Raw genomic sequence first — 20,974 nt, forward strand, 5'->3', positions numbered from 1 at the left:
TCCTTGTCGTCATAGTTATTTAGCCTTACGTTCCCTATGTCATTTGGGTAGTTGGTAATTGGACGTTTACTTACATTATTATATTATATTATTGTCGTACAGGGTGATTGTATTCTCCTCATTATGTTATTACTTTATTGGGCTTGGAAGGCATTCTCTGGTACATTTTCACCGGCCGTCACAGGTCGACCCAGAAAAGGGATTTTGACGAAGGAAAAATCTATTTCTGGGGAGAGACCTGTGACGAACGGTGAAACCCTTCCCGGTTATTTTTGTACGGACCCACCCTTTCCTTGCCAAGCCATGTGTTCTTGCAGAAGGATGACCTAGAGGGCGTTCGGGTGGGTGACGGTGGCGTGGTCCAAGTGTGGTTTCTGGGGTCTTTGTTACGGCCCTTCCCTTTGACGAAGGAGTTATCTAAATGGAAGACAGCCTGTGAATAGTGGTTTTCACACGCCCCTGATGTATACACGATACTCACGAGGTGCTCGCGCGAGGGTAGTAACCTCTGCATTCCATGGTTTTAATTTTCTCGGGTATATTTGGAAGATTTATATCAGAAAAAGTGGAAAGGACTTTTTCAACGGGCGTCACAGGTCTCTCCCCAGAAATAGATTTTTCCTTCGTCAAAATCCCTTAATAATAATACTGAGAGGGGCAACCAATCCACGTAAAAATCACAGGTTGATGAATACAAGCAGCGCCTACCACAGCAACTCGGTGACAAAGAATGAGGTCTACCATGACCCAGCTCATATAGGTACTATGAGGGTGGCCTTCAAGACCGGGCCAAGTATGCACAAGCACACAAGGAAAAGGAAAGGCACAACACAGCGTGGACAGTAATCACAGCGAATGTCCATTCCGGGTTATGAACAGAAGTGCTGTGGGCAGTGCTTGCCCACAGCGTGGGTAAACAACTGATAACCACAATGTTAATATAGCATCCCAAGAATTCTTTCTTTCCGGTGTAGTAAAATGATATAGGAGTATAAATGATGAGGATTTGTATTCTTTTGAGAACAAGCAAAAATTTACAGTATACGCTTACATTTCAATTAATAAATTTCAAGTATGTGCTGATCCCTTACTCTCCACTACAACAGACCTTATCATTTTAGCTTATTAGTTCTTGCATTTTATTTGTCTTTCCTCAAAAAATATATAGACAAAAACAAATGAAAAGTCTAATAGTAAACATTAAGCATATAAGATTAATCTAGTTGCAATGGTACAGTAACAATGAAACAACTTTGATAAAAAAAAAAAAAATTCCTCAGAGTTCTAGGGTAATATCATATTCATGAGAACAGCATGTTGAATACTGAGTAAATTACCCTGTACAATAGTCCTCATTTATGAAAATAGTTTCCACAAAGTTTACGTTAATCATCCCCTCAAATAAATTGTTAAGTTTAGAATGTAATGAAAAAAAATACCTGTACATTAGTCAGCACCAGTTGAGTAGCTAGGTGATGTAAAATACTTTACCAAAACCACAAATCTGACTTCTGTTATTACTCCCCTTTTTTGAAGATCCTGTATAAAAGAGAAAAGATGTGTTACATAATTGCTAATATGAAAATCATATTTTTTTAAATCTTTAAAACATGAAACAATCAATCACATATTTCACACTACAAAAGAAAAAAAAAATATGTAAATTAACAAGAATTACAAAAGAATTAATCTAGCCCGGTAAATATCTTACAAATTTTTGACCCCAATATCATCATGCAAATTAACTTGTAAAATATTTTCCATCTGTTATTGTGGATATGACAAGCCACCAAAGCATTATGCTTTCAAGCTCAATAAAAATGAGCCACAGATTACCTTTTAATTGTCTAATGCACCAAAATTCCTCTTTACCATTAAAATGGGTAGTAAAACATATGGTCAATAATTACCATACTCAAAACTGCACAGATTGCATGCTGTCTAGCATCAAGCTATAGATTTGACTCTCAGAAAATTTAAAAAAATGACAAATTCGTAGATAATTTGTATTTTTCCTAACTATACAAACCTTAGCTATTTACATGGGGTGATTACTTCGGCGCAGCCGATGACAAGCCATAAAGTTTTAACGAGGGTTTCCTACCCCACCTATAGTTAGCGGGGGGGGGGGGGGGGGGTTAGGGAGGGGTAGCTAGCTACCCCTCCCCCTCACACACACCGGAGAATACTCCACTTTACTTAGAGGTAGGACTTATCTTGGGGGACAGGGCTGGCGGGCACATAACTGTAAATAGCTAAGGTTTGTATAGTTAGGAAAAATACAAATTATCTACGAATTTGTCATTTGTTCCGTAACTGAAATACAAACCACGCTATTTACATGGGGTGACTTAACCCTTAGGAAGGGTGGTAAGTCCCGGCCATACTGGCTTTGGCTTGCCCGGGGATTCCATATTCGAGCGATCAAGTACTCGCACAATAGGGAATCCCTGCTCCTTGCTGGCGGTTGTGAAACTGCCGCGACCTACATAAGGTGTGTGCAAAGGTGAAAAGTGACTCGTCCCAGGCAGTTGCCCTGGAGTCCCTCAGGAGGGAATCCAGGCTAGGACTCTCCCAATACCACCTCGTCAGGGTATGGGGACATGACAGTATTACACCTAATACTAGGAACACAAGGAAGCATGGTCTACCTGCAGTGGTTTGAGGTCAGCTGTGCGCATAACCCAGGATGCTGCTTTCTCCGTGGGAGGGGAGGATGAAGAAAAGGATAAGGGCCAGACAGATCTTTTCATTTATGCAGACTAACACCAGGTAACAATGTCCTTAACCTTCTGCTACTTATCCATCAAGGAGCCTGAGGTTTAGACCAGCTGTTGTGAAGCCACCACAGGGCCGATAGAAATGTATCGAGCCTCCTGTGGGTCATGTCTTGCAGGTAAGGGGCTGAGAAGAAAGTCTGAAGCTTCAACATCCCCGCTTGTAGGACCTGCGTCACTGAAAGATGCTCCATGAAGGGCAGGGACGTATCTAAGCCCCTGGCATCATGGGTTCTAGGGCGGTGCGACGGAGAAGGGTCGGGATTCAAGGCAGGGTGTAGCACCCTGCGAATCCGGGCCGAGATGGTACTCCTGGAGACCCTTCTCCTCGTTACCCAGGATCCACGAACGAGACTTGGACCTGGAGACGAACTGCAGCTGTTCTCTGAAAACACCAGCTCGTACCTCCTACCGGCAAGGTAGGAGATGGACTGAGTCATCGGCAACAGGACGGAGACTCGAACCCTGGAAGGAGTCAAAACGGGTCCGGCACTCCCGGATTCTGAGTCTCGGCAACAAACCTCAGGGACGAACCTGAACGTTGTCTCCCCCTAACCCCCTGAATGGGCGAAGTCATAAGAGAGACCATGTGACTCGCTTGGCTGAAGATAGGCTAGCAGGAACACTGTCTACCCAGAAGGTGGTGGGCTGGGGACTTACGTAGTGGTTCGTCAGGGGGTCTCTTTAGAGACTCGAGGACTCGAACCACGTCCCAAGGAGGAGGTCTCACCTTCGACTGAGGGCAGGAGAGGACAAGGCTTCGCATGGGAAGGAGGAGTTCCAGCGGGGGGGGGGGGGGAATGTTTGTCCCTAGAGCCAGGAGGCCAGCCTTAAGGCTGAGGGATAGCCTTTCACAGTCGAAACTGAAAGGCACACTTATCCCGCAATCCCACTAGGGGCTCCGCTATTGCTGGAAGCGGCAACGTGTGGAGGGATGCCCTCTCCCCGACACCGGTTACAGAAACTCGCCCTATCGCCTGGGAGACTACTTGCGGAAGACTTGCGCAGGTGTCCAGGCCTCCTTTTCGCCACTTGTTGCAAAAATCCTCTCTCTTTGAGAAGGTGCTGGATAGACTCCCGGCGGGAAGAGGAGCAAGCTACGGAGGCAACACATCGATGGTGTCCCACCATTGCTGGAAGGCCTCCTACCAGAGGGCCTTGGGATCCGAGACCGGGGAGCAGTACAGCGGGAGCTTGCAGCTCAGTGCTGTAGCGAACCGGTCCACCGAAGGAGCCCCACCGAGGCAGGACTTGTAGGCTACTTGAGGATCCAAAGACCACTCGGAATGTGGTGTCCGTGACACACTGCTCAGACTGTTGGCGAGCCCATTCCTTTGCCTGAAATCAAGCGAGCTGCCAAGGAGACCGAGGGGGACTCGGACCATCCCGGTATCTCTACCGCAGGATGGGATAGTTGTACTGAAAAGTGCCTCCTTGTCTGGGCCAGAAAACCATCACTGTGGTGTTGTTGATCCTCATAACCACAGAGTAGTCCGCCAGGCTAGGTGGAGCTACTGAAGAGCCAGAAACACGGTTTCCGTCCCTAGTAGGACCAGAGAAGGTTCTTCCTGGTTCTGACCCCCAGCCTGAGGACCCGTGGATCAGAACGTGGGACCCCCCCTTTTCTTTGACGCGTCCGAAAACAGCATCAAGTTAGGGGGAAGGACGAGAAGGACCACTCCCTCTTGTAGGCCCTCGTCAGCTTCCCAACCCTATGGGTTCGTCTGTACCGGTTGTCCCCTAGGGGTCTCGGCGTCTGGGGAGACGTGCCCCCGACGCCCCGAGTCGCCACTGAAGAGAACTCAACCTGGGGCGACTGTGGGAACCAGACGGGCCAGGGAGGAAAGACGTAACAACCTTGGGTTGGAGGGTCTTCTCGTGTGAGGAAAGGTCTCGCGACCTTCCTCTGCCTTGGTACCCTGACGTCTGAAGGGAAGGCTACAGGAGATAGGAGCCTAAGAGCAGGCTCGGTATACCAGACTCTGAGAGGGCTGCGGGGAGGACTCCTCGAGGACCACCATGATCTTTTAGAACTTGGTAAAGTCCGAGGAGCTTGTCCCGATGACGAAGAAGGGAAGCCTTCAAGTCTGCCAGGATCGGCCAGCCACCCAGGAACGGAGTGGCCGGATGCCGATGCTGAGCGCCCGTGAAGAGATCCGAGAGGAAGTATCGGAAAACTGTTGAGGTACCGTGGAGAGGCCGAAGCACAGCCCTTGAACTGGTATACCCGCCTTCCAGGTGGACTCCAAAGTACTTCCTTGAAGATGGGTGAACCAGGACCGGAAGTACGAGTCCTACCGGACCAGTGTACCCATGAAGACTTGTGGTCTCACCGCAAAGCTGACCACGTCTGCTGTCGCTAGCTGAACGGAGACTGTTTGACAACCCTGTACAGAGTCGAGAAGGGAAGGAGGCGACTACGGACGCCTCGAAACCCATTGGCCACCTCTTGGAGGGGGCGCCTCTCCGACATGGACTGGACTTCCGCCCGGAGGACCCGTCCCCTCACCGATCCCTACCCAGGGAGGAGGGAGGGGCTCGAAACCAACCGGGACTGTTGAAGGAGACAAGCTCGGAGAGCTGGACCTTGGCCTAGTCTCTGGCGCTCTCCATTCCCTGAGACCAGGGCGAGATGCACTGGCGTAAGGAAGTCCTTGGGTGAGTAGAACTCGGTCCAGGACCGAATCCTTCCCTTACCGAAGAGGAATCTCTGAATCTGGGATCCCCTTGAGGTTTCTCCTGAGGGCCAGAACCTGCCAGAACGCAAGTTCTGACCCCTGGAGCTCCTCCTCCTGATGGACTGGCAGCAAGGTCTCCCATCCCCGGAGGCTTTTCCTGGGGAGACTCGTAGACATGCCCCAAGGGTCCAACTGGATCCTGTCGGATCCTTGCAGAAGACAGGGCCTCAGGATCCCTCCTAGGAGGGAAACAGGACCGCAGCGATGAAGGATGTAAGGCTTCGCCCCCTCCGCCCGATAGGACCCTCAGGAAGAGGCGGGGATTCTCCCTATGGAGTGAAGGGGGAGAGGACCGGGTCTTCCGACCCTCCTGGGGATGGGCAGATGGGCAAAGCTCATCCGCAGGGGAGGGGAGATGGAATCTGAGGAGGGCTCATCGCCTGCGTAAGGACTCGGGAAGGGACAGGATAGTCCTTGGGGAAGATACCATGCCAGGGATTCCTCTCACCCCCTTCAGGGGGAGAGGGAGCTGCTACTGATAGTGACCCCAGTCAGAAGGCACAGGCTCATCGCCTGTTTGAGCGCTCTGACGACGGCATCCCACCAGGGATGCCGACCAATCCTCGCGCTGACAGGGAGACCCTCTGGAGGGAAGAGGATCGTTCGATCCTCTGGGGGAGATGACACATGAGGGTTCGCCCGTAGAGAAACTGCAGTGAAGGGAGAAGAGACCTTTGACCTGTCCGGAAACCTCCCCCCCTCCGGAGAGGGCGCTGCGGGGGTGGGAAACGCGGAGGTGGCCTGACCGCCATAAGCCCTGATGTAAACAGGGCGCATTCGTGTCGGAGAACGGTGCACCGATCACGCTGACGATCGCGCGAAAAGCACAGATCTGGATAGCGCGTGAATAAAGCATGCGTAGCAGAATAACCGCGCCCGCATGCCCGCGTACCCCCGTGAGTGTGGGCGTATCGGCGACCGCGTGAACGATCCCTGCGTCCCTGCGCGTATGAAGATCGCTGGCGCTTGCGCGTGAAAGATCGTGGGCGAGGGAAACCATCCCACGCGCGAACGATCTCGGCGAAAAAAGATCGCCGGTGCTAGCGCCTTAGGCGATTGCATGTGAGGAACCATCCCACGCGCGGAAGATCAATGCTGAAGAAACGCTGACGATCTTCGGTGCTTACGCGAGTACGAAGATCGTCGGCGCTAGCGCGAGAGAAAGAACCGTAGGAGACAGTGAGCGGGGACCCATAGTGCCCACGTGCGAATGATCTCCAACTATGTAAGACGATCGTCGGCGATTCGCGCGAGCCCGGACGATCTTCAACGCTCACGCGTAAGCGACGATTGTCGGAGCTCGTGCGCGAGAGAAGATAGTCGGCGATCTCGAGCGGGAACCTCGGTGCCCGCGCGCGGACGATCCGTGCGACGATTGCGTGAGCATCAATGGTCGCGCGCGGGAAACTATCCCGCAAACGGAACGATCTTCGGCGCTCACTCGTACTGTGAAGATCGTCGGCGCTCACGCGCTTAGCGCCGAATCCGAAGATCAGCGGCGAACGGCCGTCGACGATCGCGTGCGGATGGCTTCGTTGCCGTGCTTGGGAAACCATCCCGCGCACAGAACGATCATCGGAACTTAAGTGTACTGAGAAGATCGTCGGCGCTTCCGCTTAGCGCCGGATCCGAAGATCGCCGGCTACCGGCCGTCGATGATCGCGTGTGGAGAACCGAACGCGGACGGCCTCGTTGTCGCGCGCGGGAAACCATCCCGCGCACAGACCGATCCTCGGCGCTTACGCACACTAAGAAGATCGTCAGCGCTTGAGCGCCTAGCGCTGGATCCGAAGATCGCCGGCTAACGACCGTTGCCGGGTTGATGATCGCCCGCGCGCTTACGCGTTAGCGCGAACAGAAGATAGTTGGTTAACGATTGTCAACGATCGCGTGTCCCTCGATGATCGCGAGATCGCGCGCGGGAAACCATCCCGCGCGCGGGCGATCATCAACGCTTACGCGTTAGTGCGAACAGAAGATCGTCGGCTAACGATCGTCGACGATCGCGCGCGGGAAACCATCCCGCGCTCGGGCGATCATCAACGCTCACGTGTTAGTGCGAGCAGAAGATCGTTAGCTAAATCGTCGACGACCGCGAGATCACGGGCGGGAAATAATCCCGCACGTGGACGGTCTTCAGCGCTTATGCGTGAGTGAAGATCGTAGGCTCCTGCACAACAGAAGATCGTCGGAAATGGTTGAAGGATCGCTAACTCGTAGATCAGGAACTGGGATGTGTCCCTAAAAGAGAGAGCATCCCCTGAAGAGGACCAGGAGGTCTACTTCAGTGCTGATGATCAACTGAAGGACTGCTAAATACTCCGAGGAGTGGTTTCTGTGAGGTACCTTTCCCGCGAACGGGAGAGGTGGCCTTCGTAGAAGAGACTTGGAGACACCGAAGGCTGAACAGCTGGTGAGGGCAAATACGCAGGGAACGTTGGTAGCAGCCTAATTGAATACTGGAACAGGGTGTCTCTAAGGCCGTCTCAGGAACAGCAGGAACAGCAGTCGAGCGCTAGCGCGTAAGGGAACGTTGGCGCGCAGGTGATACCTGGCACTTAAGGGACTTACTCAAGGTGTGAGAAAGTCTCTCCTGCCCCAAAGGGAGGAGCCCGTTAGATAACGGGGGCGTGGGCGCCCAAGGCGCGTCTGCAGTCAGGAATGGATACAGCAGACAACAGGAACACTGAGGGACGAGAGACCAAGGGTCTAACGTAGCCTGAGTAGCGAGGCCCCGAGGGGATAGTCACAAGACCCCGAAGTTTCTCCGTCACTAAACACCGAAGTGTAGAAGTGACTAAAGTTACGAGAGCCCGAGGGAACTGCGTAACTTAGATCTGAGACCCCGAAGGGTCAGGGAAAAAGAGAAACCTAAGTTTCCCTGACACTAACACCGAAGTGCTAGTGACTGAACAGCAAGCTGTTGATGACAGGAACAATCCTCCGAAGAGGAGTCTCTATGAGTGGTCTCTCTCGCGAACGAGAGAGGTGAGCACTTCGTAGAAGAGACTGGTGAAGGAGCCCTGAAAGGCCGTGAGATCAGCAGACGTAAACAGGAACCATCCTCCGAAGAGAAGTCTCTGTGAGTGTCCTCTCACGCGAACGGGAGGGGACACTTCGTAGAAGAGACAAAAGGAGCGATCCTCCGAGGAGGAGCCCTTAGTGCGGCCTCCCTCGCGAATGAGAGAGGGCCGGACGGATCCTGCAGCTGCCCAGCCCCTTGAGCGTAGTTACAGAAGCGACCGCTCAGCCCTGAAAGCATAGTCGCTAGTACCATGGTCTAGCCTTGCTACCGCTCAGCCCCTTGAGCAAGTCACAAGGGCGGTCGCTCAGCTCCAAGAGCATAACCGCCAAGGACCAGGGAAAAGTAAAAGGGAAGTTAACTACCCTGGAGGCAAACCTCCTTATCGTTCTAGGATGCAATGAAGAGCTGGAAGCAATCACGGGGGAACTTCTAAGAGAAGGAAATGCCCCTGATGAATGCCTAGAGAGACGGCGGCGAAGCCGACTCCCCAGGATAAACAGGACAGCTCTGCTTCGAAGGCACACACAACAGGCACGAAGAAACAGCATCGTAAACTGGAAAACAGAACAGAATAATTATTTAACCGAAATTCCCCCGGGTGAAACTCCGAAGAGAAACCCAGAGAGGAAGAACATTAAGAACGAAAGAAGGTATGGGCCCCCCCTCACCCGGCATGCCCAGGTGAGGGGGGGGGGGACAAAAGTTAACAAAACTGAATTATAACAAGATAATTATGCAACTGACTTTGAATGTTCCAGGGATCACCGACCCCCGAAGGGACGTGAGCCCCGAGCTGAAAAGTTAAAACACAATTATATTCGTAAAAATAATTGAGACAAATAAGACAAAATAGCGACTCGGTTCTGAGAAGCTATAGTAGGCGTAGTACGGAGTAAGAGGTGAACGACCTCAAGAGAAGGGCCGGTCTCCACGAAAGGCAACCATGGTGGCCTAGAAGTGAAAGGCCGTGATCATGAAAAGATCGTGGTGGCCAAGCCGGCGAAACTCTAGTAGACGTACACAACACACACCGCACAACACCGAAAGCAAAGGAAACTTACTATTTTCTATACACAAAAATATATATAAACATCAGTAATATTTAAATATATTAAGTATAAGAAAAGGTAAGTTCAAAGACAAAACATTAATGGCCGTCAAGTGAGGATAGGAGGGGAGACCTCCGATCTCTATCCGAGCCAAAAGTAAAGTGGAGTATTCTCTGGTGTGTGTGAGGGGGAGGGGTAGCTTTATGGCTCGTCATCGGCTGCGCCGAAGTAATCACCCCATGTAAATAGCGTGGTTTGTATTTCATTTACGGAACAAATGTGCATTGAAACAAAATATCATATACATACAGATAGACTCACTGCTCTCAAAAACACCCATCTGCAGGATACAATTTGGGAACTACCTAAAACCAACTTTATGAGTCACACATTTGCGAAAGCCATGAATGTACTGCACTCTGAACAACAGTATATAGAATATTCTCTTGCCCACCCAATGACCAGATTATATCCATTCTTGTGCCTTAATATTTTGTCATTGCTTGAAGACTTCTACAAACTTAAATAAATAATTTTTTTAGGTCAGAACCACTGACTGGGAAAATTTCACTGCAGCTTTTATGAAACAATAATAAAACTTTGTGCAATACATAAGCAGTTTTACAAACATTTGTAAAATTATGGACCATAATTTATTTTTTTTTCACCTTCTCGTAAGACAAAAGAAAAAAAAATAGACAAATTCGGGTATAATTTGTATATTTCTTAACTATGCAAACCTTCAGCTATTTACAGTGGAAATATGTTTCAGTAGTACCTGAATCCAGTCATAAGACTTTTAAGTTTGGTGTAACTACACACTGTTACTTAGCGGAGTTGAGGGAGTTCGACCCTCTCTCTAGTAACAATATGACAAATTCGTAGATAATTTGTATTTTTCCTAATGATACAAATCTTTAGCTATTTATCAGGGGGTTATTACTTTAAGCGAAGCTGAAAGCACGAGCCATTAAAATTTTAGGATGGTTAACTGCCCATTCTGCTAGTTAGCGGGGGTAGGGCGGGTAGCTTGCTACCGCTCCCACTCACACACAGGTGATTTAGCTCACTTTACTTGGAGGTAGGACTTCAAGGGAGATAGGGCTGGCAGGTAAGTTTGCATAAATAGCTTAAGGTTTGTATCGTTAGGAAAAATACAAATTATCTACGAATTTATCCTTTGTTCCGTAACTGTAATACAAACCTACGCTATTTATTAGGGGCGACTCACCCATTAGGAGGGTGGACGTTCCTGCCAAACTGGCTTTTTGCTTTACCAGGGGGCTCCTTATTTTGGATAGGTCTGTACCAAAAAAAAAAAAAAAAGAGGTCCCTGCACCTCGCTAAACCTTGCTCCGCAAGGTCCGTGGCCTACACAAGATGTGTGTTGAGATGTTTAGAAGTGTGACTGTCCACGTAAAAGTTAGTTCGAGTCTTTGTAGGAATAACTGATGTAACCAGGACTTTCCCAATACCAATTCGCCAGGGTATGGGGACGCAACAGTATTAGCTTAATACTAAGAACACAAGGAAGCATGGTTTACCTGCAGTGATTTGAGGTCAGCTTATGCAGAGAACCCAGGATGCTGCTTTCCCCAAGAGAGGGGAGAATGAAAAAAAGAATAAGAGCCAGTCAAACTTTTTCATATTGCACACTAAAACCGGGTAACGGTGCCCTCAACTTTCTGCTACTTGTCCAATAAGGAGCTTAAGGTATTATACCAGCTGTTGTGCAGCCACCACAGGGCCGATAGAGAACCTATTAAGCTTTCTTTGGGTCACGTTTTGCAGGTAGTGGGTTGTGAACGTATTCTGACGTTTCCACACTCCAGCCTGTAGAACCTGCGTCACAGAAAAGTTTCTCTTGAATGCCAGAGACGTAGCTATGCCCCTGACATGGTGGGCTTTGGCGCAATGTGGAGGAGGAGGGTCCAGATTCAGGGCATGGCCTATGATCTTGCAAATCCAGGCAGAGATGGTGTCCCACCTCTTGTTCCTCCCCGTGCTGATGAAAAGTGCAGACACACGGGGACGGACTGCGACCGTTTTCTTAGGGTACAGCCTCAAACTCCTCACTGGGCAGAGTAAGAGATGATCAGGGTTATCAGTTACAGAGCGGAGACTCAAAATCCCGAAGGAGTCGAATCGGGGATCTGCTACTCCCGGCTTCTAAGTCTTGGCTACAAACTAAGGGACGAAGCCGAATGTTACCTCTCCTCATCCCCTTGAATGGGCGATGTCTTATGAGAGACCATGAAGTTCACTAACTCGCTTGGCCGAAGCCAAAGCTAGCAGGAGTACCGTCTTCCAAGTGAGGTGGCGATCTGTTGCCTGGCATAATGGTTCATAGGGAGGTCTCTTTAGAGACCTGAGAACTCGAACCACGTTCCATGGGGGAGTCTCACTTCAGACTGAGGACAGGTAAGTTCGTAACTCCATATGAGTAAGGAAAGTTCTAGCAATGAGGATATATCCATTCTGTTAAGTCTAAGGGCTAGGCTTAAGGCTGAGCGATATCCTTTAAACGCCAAGACTGAAAGGCATACTTCTTCACACACATACACAAGGAACTCGGCTATTAGTGGAACAGTGGAATAATGGCATCGAGAGGAGAGATAAGATACCCCTTCCACGACACTAACGACAGAAGACTTTCTACTTTGCCTGGTAGACAGCTGCTGATGATTTCCGCAGATATCCAGACATCCTGCTTGCAACTTGTTGCGAAAATCCTCTCTGAGTGAGAAAAAGCTGGATAGTCTCCAGGCATGGCTTTGGGGAAGATCTTGGCATTTGGTTCTTTGAGTAGATCGTCTCATGGAGGGAGTTCTCTTGGATACTCCGTCAGGAGTTGAAGAAGGTCCGGAAACCATTCCGCATGATGCCATAGCGGAGCTATGAGAGTTATCAAGAGGTTGACCGATATTTTGGCCTTGTTGAGTACCCTCCTCATCAGACCAAACGGGGGAAAGGCGTAAAGGCAGATGTTGTCCCACCGTTGGTGGAATGCATCCTGCCAGAGAGCCTTGGGGTCTGGGACAGGGGAGCAGTACAACGGAAGCCTGAATTTCAGGGCCATTGCGAAGAGATCAACAGTTGGAGAACCCCACAAAGTCAGGACTTTATTGGCTACTAGATCATCCAAAGACCACTTGGTACTAACTATCAGATCCTCTGCTCAGGTTGTTGGCGAGCACATTCCTCTTGCCTGAAATGAAGCTTGCCGATAGTGGTATCGAGTGAATCTCGGCCCATCTCAGTACTTCTTCTGCTAGACAGGATAGGGGCTACGAAAAGGTACCTCCTTGATTGTTGATGTGAGCCACTACTGTGGTGCTATTGCTCGTCACCACCACTGAGTGGCCTGCCAGGAACTGGTGGAACTGTTGAAGGGCCAGAAAGATGGCCTTCATCTCTAAGAGATTTATGTAGAGGTACTCCTCTGACCAGAGGCCTGAGGTTGTGTGCTGCAGCACGTGGGCTCCCACCCTTTTTTTTTAAGTGTCTGAGAACACCATCAAATCTGGGGGGAGGACAAGAAGATCAACTCTCTTTCGTAGGTTCTCATCTTCTGACACCCACCATTCAAGGTCCGTCTGTTCCGCTGATCCCATGGGGATCAATATGTCCAGGGAGTCAGAAGCCTGATTTCACCAGGAATTGAGTCGCCACTGGAGAGATCGAATCCTGAGGCGACCGTTAGTAAATAGACAGGCCAGGGATGAAAGTTGTCCGAGAAGACGTAGCCACGTCTGGGCTGGGATGAAAGGTGTCCGAGAAGATGTAGCCACGTCTGGGCTGGAAGTTCTTCCCGTCTGAGAAAGGGTCTTGCGACCTTTCTCAGCCGAATTATCATGTTGTCTGATGGGAAGGCTTTGTGGAGATTGGTGTCTACTATCATGCCTAGGTATACCAGTCTCTGCGTAAGAAGCATAGCAAACTTATCAAGGTTTACCATGATCCCCAGATCTTGTCAAAGCCTCAGAAGTCTGTCTCGGTGTTGAAGAAGGGTTAACACCAAGTCTGCTAGGATTAGCCAGTCATCTAGATAACGGAGGAGACGGATGCCAATCCTGAGTGCCCAAGATGATACTAGGGTGAACTCACTGGTGAAGACTTGAGCTGCTGTGGAAAAACCGAAGCACAGCACCTTGAACTGGTATTTCCTGTTGTCTAGGCTGAATCTTAAGTACTTCCTTGAAGACGGATGGATAGGGATCTGGAAGTACGTATCCTTTAGGTCCATTGTGCACACTAAGTCCCGTGGTCTTACTGTTTGTCTGACTGTGTATGCTGTCTCCATGCTCAACAGTTTGCTTGACAAACTTGTTCAGAGCTGAGAGGTCAATGACGGGTCTCCAGCCTCTAGACGCCTTTTTCACAAGAAAGAGTCAACTGAAGAAGCCTGGGGACTTGTCAAGGACCTCTTGGAGAGGGCCCTTCTTCAACAGGGTCTAGACTTCTGCCCGGAGGGCTAGTTTGTTTGCTGATCTCATCACAAAGGAGTCTACTGACACTGGATGCCTGAGCAGGGGAGGGGAGATGTTGTGAACGGGACGTGATACCCTAAACGAATAATGGAGATTGTCCAGGGCTCCGCACCAAGTTGCTTCCACCTTTCCCAGCAACTTTGTAGGCATCCCCCTCCACTGGTGGACAAGAGGGGCGAATGCCTTTCTTAGCTTTTGCGGCCTCGGCCACTCCCTTTAGGAAATTTTCCTTCCCTGGAGGACTTAGTGCCTTTCAATTCTTTGGTCACAAAAGGCTTTTAAAAACCACTGTCTTTGCTGCTCTCTTGTTCGTCACGATCTTCGTTGGCTGGGACTGCTGAGGAGCTGGTGGTTTATAGGGCCTGGATGTCAAACACCTATGGGGGAGGGAGTCCTGGTGGGACTTCCTCCATCTCTCGTCAACATGTCCAACGTCCTTCTGCTCAAACAGAAAGGATCCCTCTAAACAGGAGTTCCTGAGCCTAGCGATCTCGATATTCAGGACCTGCTGATGGAATCTCTCTGACACTGCATCTTGACTTTTCAGAATGGTGTTCGCTCATAAGTTCGAGACTTGATGGCCGAGAAACTCGATGGTGCGAGTGCCTGAAAGAAGGAAAGTTTCCATCGCTTTACTGGTGCGTTCCTTGGAGAAATCCTTGGTTCAAACCAGGATTCCCGGGGTCCCCAACCACAGATCAAGCCACGAAGTAGCCTACATGGTATACTTCGTGACCTTCTCCTGCTTGAGGATCTCAGATGCTGAGAACGAGACCTGATGGCTAGAGAGCCTTTCTAGAGAGACTCCCTTGGTGATCTCGTCCAGAGAGTGATGGAGACAAAGAGCTGGAGGAGGCTCGTCCAAAATCTCAAAATATCTCCTCTGTGGGAGGCGAGGAGGTGGAAGAAGCTTGGCGGTAGAGCTGGAACGTTGGGAGAAGGAGAGCTTGGAGGACTGTTGGGAGATCTTAGCCCGGGCACCCTTTAGCCCTTGAGACTAGGGCAAGGTTGTACTGGTCTAGAGGGCTTCTGAGTGCCAAGAAAACGGTCTATGACTGTGTCTTTGCCCTCTCGTGGGGCGATCTTCGGGTTGGTAAACCTGTTCAGTACCCTAGAAGTGAAAGGCCGTGATCATGAAAAGATCGTGGTGGCCAAGCCGGCGAAACTCTAGTAGACGTACACAACACACACCGCACAACACCGAAAGCAAAGGAAACTTACTATTTTCTATACACAAAAATATATATAAACATCAGTAATATTTAAATATATTAAGTATAAGAAAAGGTAAGTTCAAAGACAAAACATTAATGGCCGTCAAGTGAGGATAGGAGGAGAGACCTCCGATCTCTATCCGAGCCAAAAGTAAAGTGGAGTATTCTCTGGTGTGTGTGAGGGGGAGGGGTAGCTTTATGGCTCGTCATCGGCTGCGCCGAAGTAATCACCCCATGTAAATAGCGTGGTTTGTATTTCATTTACGGAACAAATGTGCATTGAAACAAAATATCATATACATACAGATAGACTCACTGCTCTCAAAAACACCCATCTGCAGGATACAATTTGGGAACTACCTAAAACCAACTTTATGAGTCACACATTTGCGAAAGCCATGAATGTACTGCACTCTGAACAACAGTATATAGAATATTCTCTTGCCCACCCAATGACCAGATTATATCCATTCTTGTGCCTTAATATTTTGTCATTGCTTGAAGACTTCTACAAACTTAAATAAATAATTTTTTTAGGTCAGAACCACTGACTGGGAAAATTTCACTGCAGCTTTTATGAAACAATAATAAAACTTTGTGCAATACATAAGCAGTTTTACAAACATTTGTAAAATTATGGACCATAATTTATTTTTTTTTCACCTTCTCGTAAGACAAAAGAAAAAAAAAATAGACAAATTCGGGTATAATTTGTATATTTCTTAACTATGCAAACCTTCAGCTATTTACAGTGGAAATATGTTTCAGCAGTACCTGAATCCAGTCATAAGACTTTTAAGTTTGGTGTAACTACACACTGTTACTTAGCGGAGTTGAGGGAGTTCGACCCTCTCTCTAGTAACAATATGACAAATTCGTAGATAATTTGTATTTTTCCTAATGATACAAATCTTTAGCTATTTATCAGGGGGTTATTACTTTAAGCGAAGCTGAAAGCACGAGCCATTAAAATTTTAGGATGGTTAACTGCCCATTCTGCTAGTTAGCGGGGGTAGGGCGGGTAGCTTGCTACCGCTCCCACTCACACACAGGTGATTTAGCTCACTTTACTTGGAGGTAGGACTTCAAGGGAGATAGGGCTGGCAGGTAAGTTTGCATAAATAGCTTAAGGTTTGTATCGTTAGGAAAAATACAAATTATCTACGAATTTATCCTTTGTTCCGTAACTGTAATACAAACCTACGCTATTTATTAGGGGCGACTCACCCATTAGGAGGGTGGACGTTCCTGCCAAACTGGCTTTTTGCTTTACCAGGGGGCTCCTTATTTTGGATAGGTCTGTACCAAAAAAAAAAAAAAAGAGGTCCCTGCACCTCGCTAAACCTTGCTCCGCAAGGTCCGTGGCCTACACAAGATGTGTGTTGAGATGTTTAGAAGTGTGACTGTCCACGTAAAAGTTAGTTCGAGTCTTTGTAGGAATAACTGATGTAACCAGGACTTTCCCAATACCAATTCGCCAGGGTATGGGGACGCAACAGTATTAGCTTAATACTAAGAACACAAGGAAGCATGGTTTACCTGCAGTGATTTGAGGTCAGCTTATGCAGAGAACCCAGGATGCTGCTTTCCCCAAGAGAGGGGAGAATGAAAAAAAGAATAAGAGCCAGTCAAACTTTTTCATATTGCACACTAAAACCGGGTAACGGTGCCCTCAACTTTCTGCTACTTGTCCAATAAGGAGCTTAAGGTATTATACCAGCTGTTGTGCAGCCACCACAGGGCCGATAGAGAACCTATTAAGCTTTCTTTGGGTCACGTTTTGCAGGTAGTGGGTTGTGAACGTATTCTGACGTTTCCACACTCCAGCCTGTAGAACCTGCGTCACAGAAAAGTTTCTCTTGAATGCCAGAGACGTAGCTATGCCCCTGACATGGTGGGCTTTGGCGCAATGTGGAGGAGGAGGGTCCAGATTCAGGGCATGGCCTATGATCTTGCAAATCCAGGCAGAGATGGTGTCCCACCTCTTGTTCCTCCCCGTGCTGATGAAAAGTGCAGACACACGGGGACGGACTGCGACCGTTTTCTTAGGGTACAGCCTCAAACTCCTCACTGGGCAGAGTAAGAGATGATCAGGGTTATCAGTTACAGAGCGGAGACTCAAAATCCCGAAGGAGTCGAATCGGGGATCTGCTACTCCCGGCTTCTAAGTCTTGGCTACAAACTAAGGGACGAAGCCGAATGTTACCTCTCCTCATCCCCTTGAATGGGCGATGTCTTATGAGAGACCATGAAGTTCACTAACTCGCTTGGCCGAAGCCAAAGCTAGCAGGAGTACCGTCTTCCAAGTGAGGTGGCGATCTGTTGCCTGGCATAATGGTTCATAGGGAGGTCTCTTTAGAGACCTGAGAACTCGAACCACGTTCCATGGGGGAGTCTCACTTCAGACTGAGGACAGGTAAGTTCGTAACTCCATATGAGTAAGGAAAGTTCTAGCAATGAGGATATATCCATTCTGTTAAGTCTAAGGGCTAGGCTTAAGGCTGAGCGATATCCTTTAACCGCCAAGACTGAAAGGCATACTTCTTCACACACATACACGAGGAACTCGGCTATTAGTGGAACAGTGGAATAATGGCATCGAGAGGAGAGATAAGATACCCCTTCCACGACACTAACGACAGAAGACTTTCTACTTTGCCTGGTAGACAGCTGCTGATGATTTCCGCAGATATCCAGACATCCTGCTTGCAACTTGTTGCGAAAATCCTCTCTGAGTGAGAAAAAGCTGGATAGTCTCCAGGCATGGCTTTGGGGAAGATCTTGGCATTTGGTTCTTTGAGTAGATCGTCTCATGGAGGGAGTTCTCTTGGATACTCCGTCAGGAGTTGAAGAAGGTCCGGAAACCATTCCGCATGATGCCATAGCGGAGCTATGAGAGTTATCAAGAGGTTGACCGATATTTTGGCCTTGTTGAGTACCCTCCTCATCAGACCAAACGGGGGAAAGGCGTAAAGGCAGATGTTGTCCCACCGTTGGTGGAATGCATCCTGCCAGAGAGCCTTGGGGTCTGGGACAGGGGAGCAGTACAACGGAAGCCTGAATTTCAGGGCCATTGCGAAGAGATCAACAGTTGGAGAACCCCACAAAGTCAGGACTTTATTGGCTACTAGATCATCCAAAGACCACTTGGTACTAACTATCAGATCCTCTGCTCAGGTTGTTGGCGAGCACATTCCTCTTGCCTGAAATGAAGCTTGCCGATAGTGGTATCGAGTGAATCTCGGCCCATCTCAGTACTTCTTCTGCTAGACAGGATAGGGGCTACGAAAAGGTACCTCCTTGATTGTTGATGTGAGCCACTACTGTGGTGCTATTGCTCGTCACCACCACTGAGTGGCCTGCCAGGAACTGGTGGAACTGTTGAAGGGCCAGAAAGATGGCCTTCATCTCTAAGAGATTTATGTAGAGGTACTCCTCTGACCAGAGGCCTGAGGTTGTGTGCTGCAGCACGTGGGCTCCCACCCTTTTTTTTTAAGTGTCTGAGAACACCATCAAATCTGGGGGGAGGACAAGAAGATCAACTCTCTTTCGTAGGTTCTCATCTTCTGACACCCACCATTCAAGGTCCGTCTGTTCCGCTGATCCCATGGGGATCAATATGTCCAGGGAGTCAGAAGCCTGATTTCACCAGGAATTGAGTCGCCACTGGAGAGATCGAATCCTGAGGCGACCGTTAGTAAATAGACAGGCCAGGGATGAAAGTTGTCCGAGAAGACGTAGCCACGTCTGGGCTGGGATGAAAGGTGTCCGAGAAGATGTAGCCACGTCTGGGCTGGAAGTTCTTCCCGTCTGAGAAAGGGTCTTGCGACCTTTCTCAGCCGAATTATCATGTTGTCTGATGGGAAGGCTTTGTGGAGATTGGTGTCTACTATCATGCCTAGGTATACCAGTCTCTGCGTAAGAAGCATAGCAAACTTATCAAGGTTTACCATGATCCCCAGATCTTGTCAAAGCCTCAGAAGTCTGTCTCGGTGTTGAAGAAGGGTTAACACCAAGTCTGCTAGGATTAGCCAGTCATCTAGATAACGGAGGAGACGGATGCCAATCCTGAGTGCCCAAGATGATACTAGGGTGAACTCACTGGTGAAGACTTGAGCTGCTGTGGAAAAACCGAAGCACAGCACCTTGAACTGGTATTTCCTGTTGTCTAGGCTGAATCTTAAGTACTTCCTTGAAGACGGATGGATAGGGATCTGGAAGTACGTATCCTTTAGGTCCATTGTGCACATGAAGTCCCGTGGTCTTACTGTTTGTCTGACTGTGTATGCTGTCTCCATGCTCAACAGTTTGCTTGACAAACTTTTTCAGAGCTGAGAGGTCAATGACGGGTCTCCAGCCTCTAGACGCCTTTTTCACAAGAAAGAGTCAACTGAAGAAGCCTGGGGACTTGTCAAGGACCTCTTGGAGAGGGCCCTTCTTCAACAGGGTCTAGACTTCTGCCCGGAGGGCTAGTTTGTTTGCTGATCTCATCACAAAGGAGTCTACTGACACTGGATGCCTGAGCAGGGGAGGGGAGATGTTGTGAACGGGACGTGATACCCTAAACGAATAATGGAGATTGTCCAGGGCTCCGCACCAAGTTGCTTCCACCTTTCCCAGCAACTTTGTAGGCATCCCCCTCCACTGGTGGACAAGAGGGGCGAATGCCTTTCTTAGCTTTTGCGGCCTCGGCCGCTCCCTTTAGGAAATTTTCCTTCCCTGGAGGACTTAGTGCCTTTCAATTCTTTGGTCACAAAAGGCTTTTAAAAACCACTGTCTTTGCTGCTCTCTTGTTCGTCACGATCTTCGTTGGCTGGGACTGCTGAGGAGCTGGTGGTTTATAGGGCCTGGATGTCAAACACCTATGGGGGAGGGAGTCCTGGTGGGACTTCCTCCATCTCTCGTCAACATGTCCAACGTCCTTCTGCTCAAACAGAAAGGATCCCTCTAAACAGGAGTTCCTGAGCCTAGCGATCTCGATATTCAGGACCTGCTGATGGAATCTCTCTGACACTGCATCTTGACTTTTCAGAATGGTGTTCGCTCATAAGTTCGAGACTTGATGGCCGAGAAACTCGATGGTGCGAGTGCCTGAAAGAAGGAAAGTTTCCATCGCTTTACTGGTGCGTTCCTTGGAGAAATCCTCGGTTCAAACCAGGATTCCCGGGGTCCCCAACCACAGATCAAGCCACGAAGTAGCCTACATGGTATACTTCGTGACCTTCTCCTGCTTGAGGATCTCAGATGCTGAGAACGAGACCTGATGGCTAGAGAGCCTTTCTAGAGAGACTCCCTTGGTGATCTCGTCCAGAGAGTGATGGAGACAAAGAGCTGGAGGAGGCTCGTCCAAAATCTCAAAATATCTCCTCTGTGGGAGGCGAGGAGGTGGAAGAAGCTTGGCGGTAGAGCTGGAACGTTGGGAGAAGGAGAGCTTGGAGGACTGTTGGGAGATCTTAGCCCGGGCACCCTTTAGCCCTTGAGACTAGGGCAAGGTTGTACTGGTCTAGAGGGCTTCTGAGTGCCAAGAAAACGGTCTATGACTGTGTCTTTGCCCTCTCGTGGGGCGATCTTCGGGTTGGTAAACCTGTTCAGTACCCTAATAAGAATCAGAACTTAACAGGAAGCATGTTCTGACTCTTTCTGCTCCCCCTCCAAAGTAGGACTAGCAACTAAGTCTCCTT

General features: G+C 49.1%; 1 long non-coding RNA gene across 1 annotated transcript in view; it reads right to left on the bottom strand.

Annotated features, from left to right (window-relative positions):
- LOC137649687 (uncharacterized) overlaps positions 1-20,974 on the bottom strand; it is a 171,912-nt gene that overhangs the window by 43,503 nt on the left and 107,435 nt on the right. Inside the window, exon 3 of the long non-coding RNA XR_011045822.1 lies at positions 1,440-1,539. This is a non-coding gene — a long non-coding RNA (uncharacterized lncRNA). The remainder of the gene's footprint in view (positions 1-1,439; positions 1,540-20,974) is intronic.

The sequence above is a fragment of the Palaemon carinicauda genome, chromosome 11 (genome assembly GCF_036898095.1).
Source record: "Palaemon carinicauda isolate YSFRI2023 chromosome 11, ASM3689809v2, whole genome shotgun sequence".
NCBI lineage: Eukaryota > Metazoa > Arthropoda > Malacostraca > Decapoda > Palaemonidae > Palaemon > Palaemon carinicauda.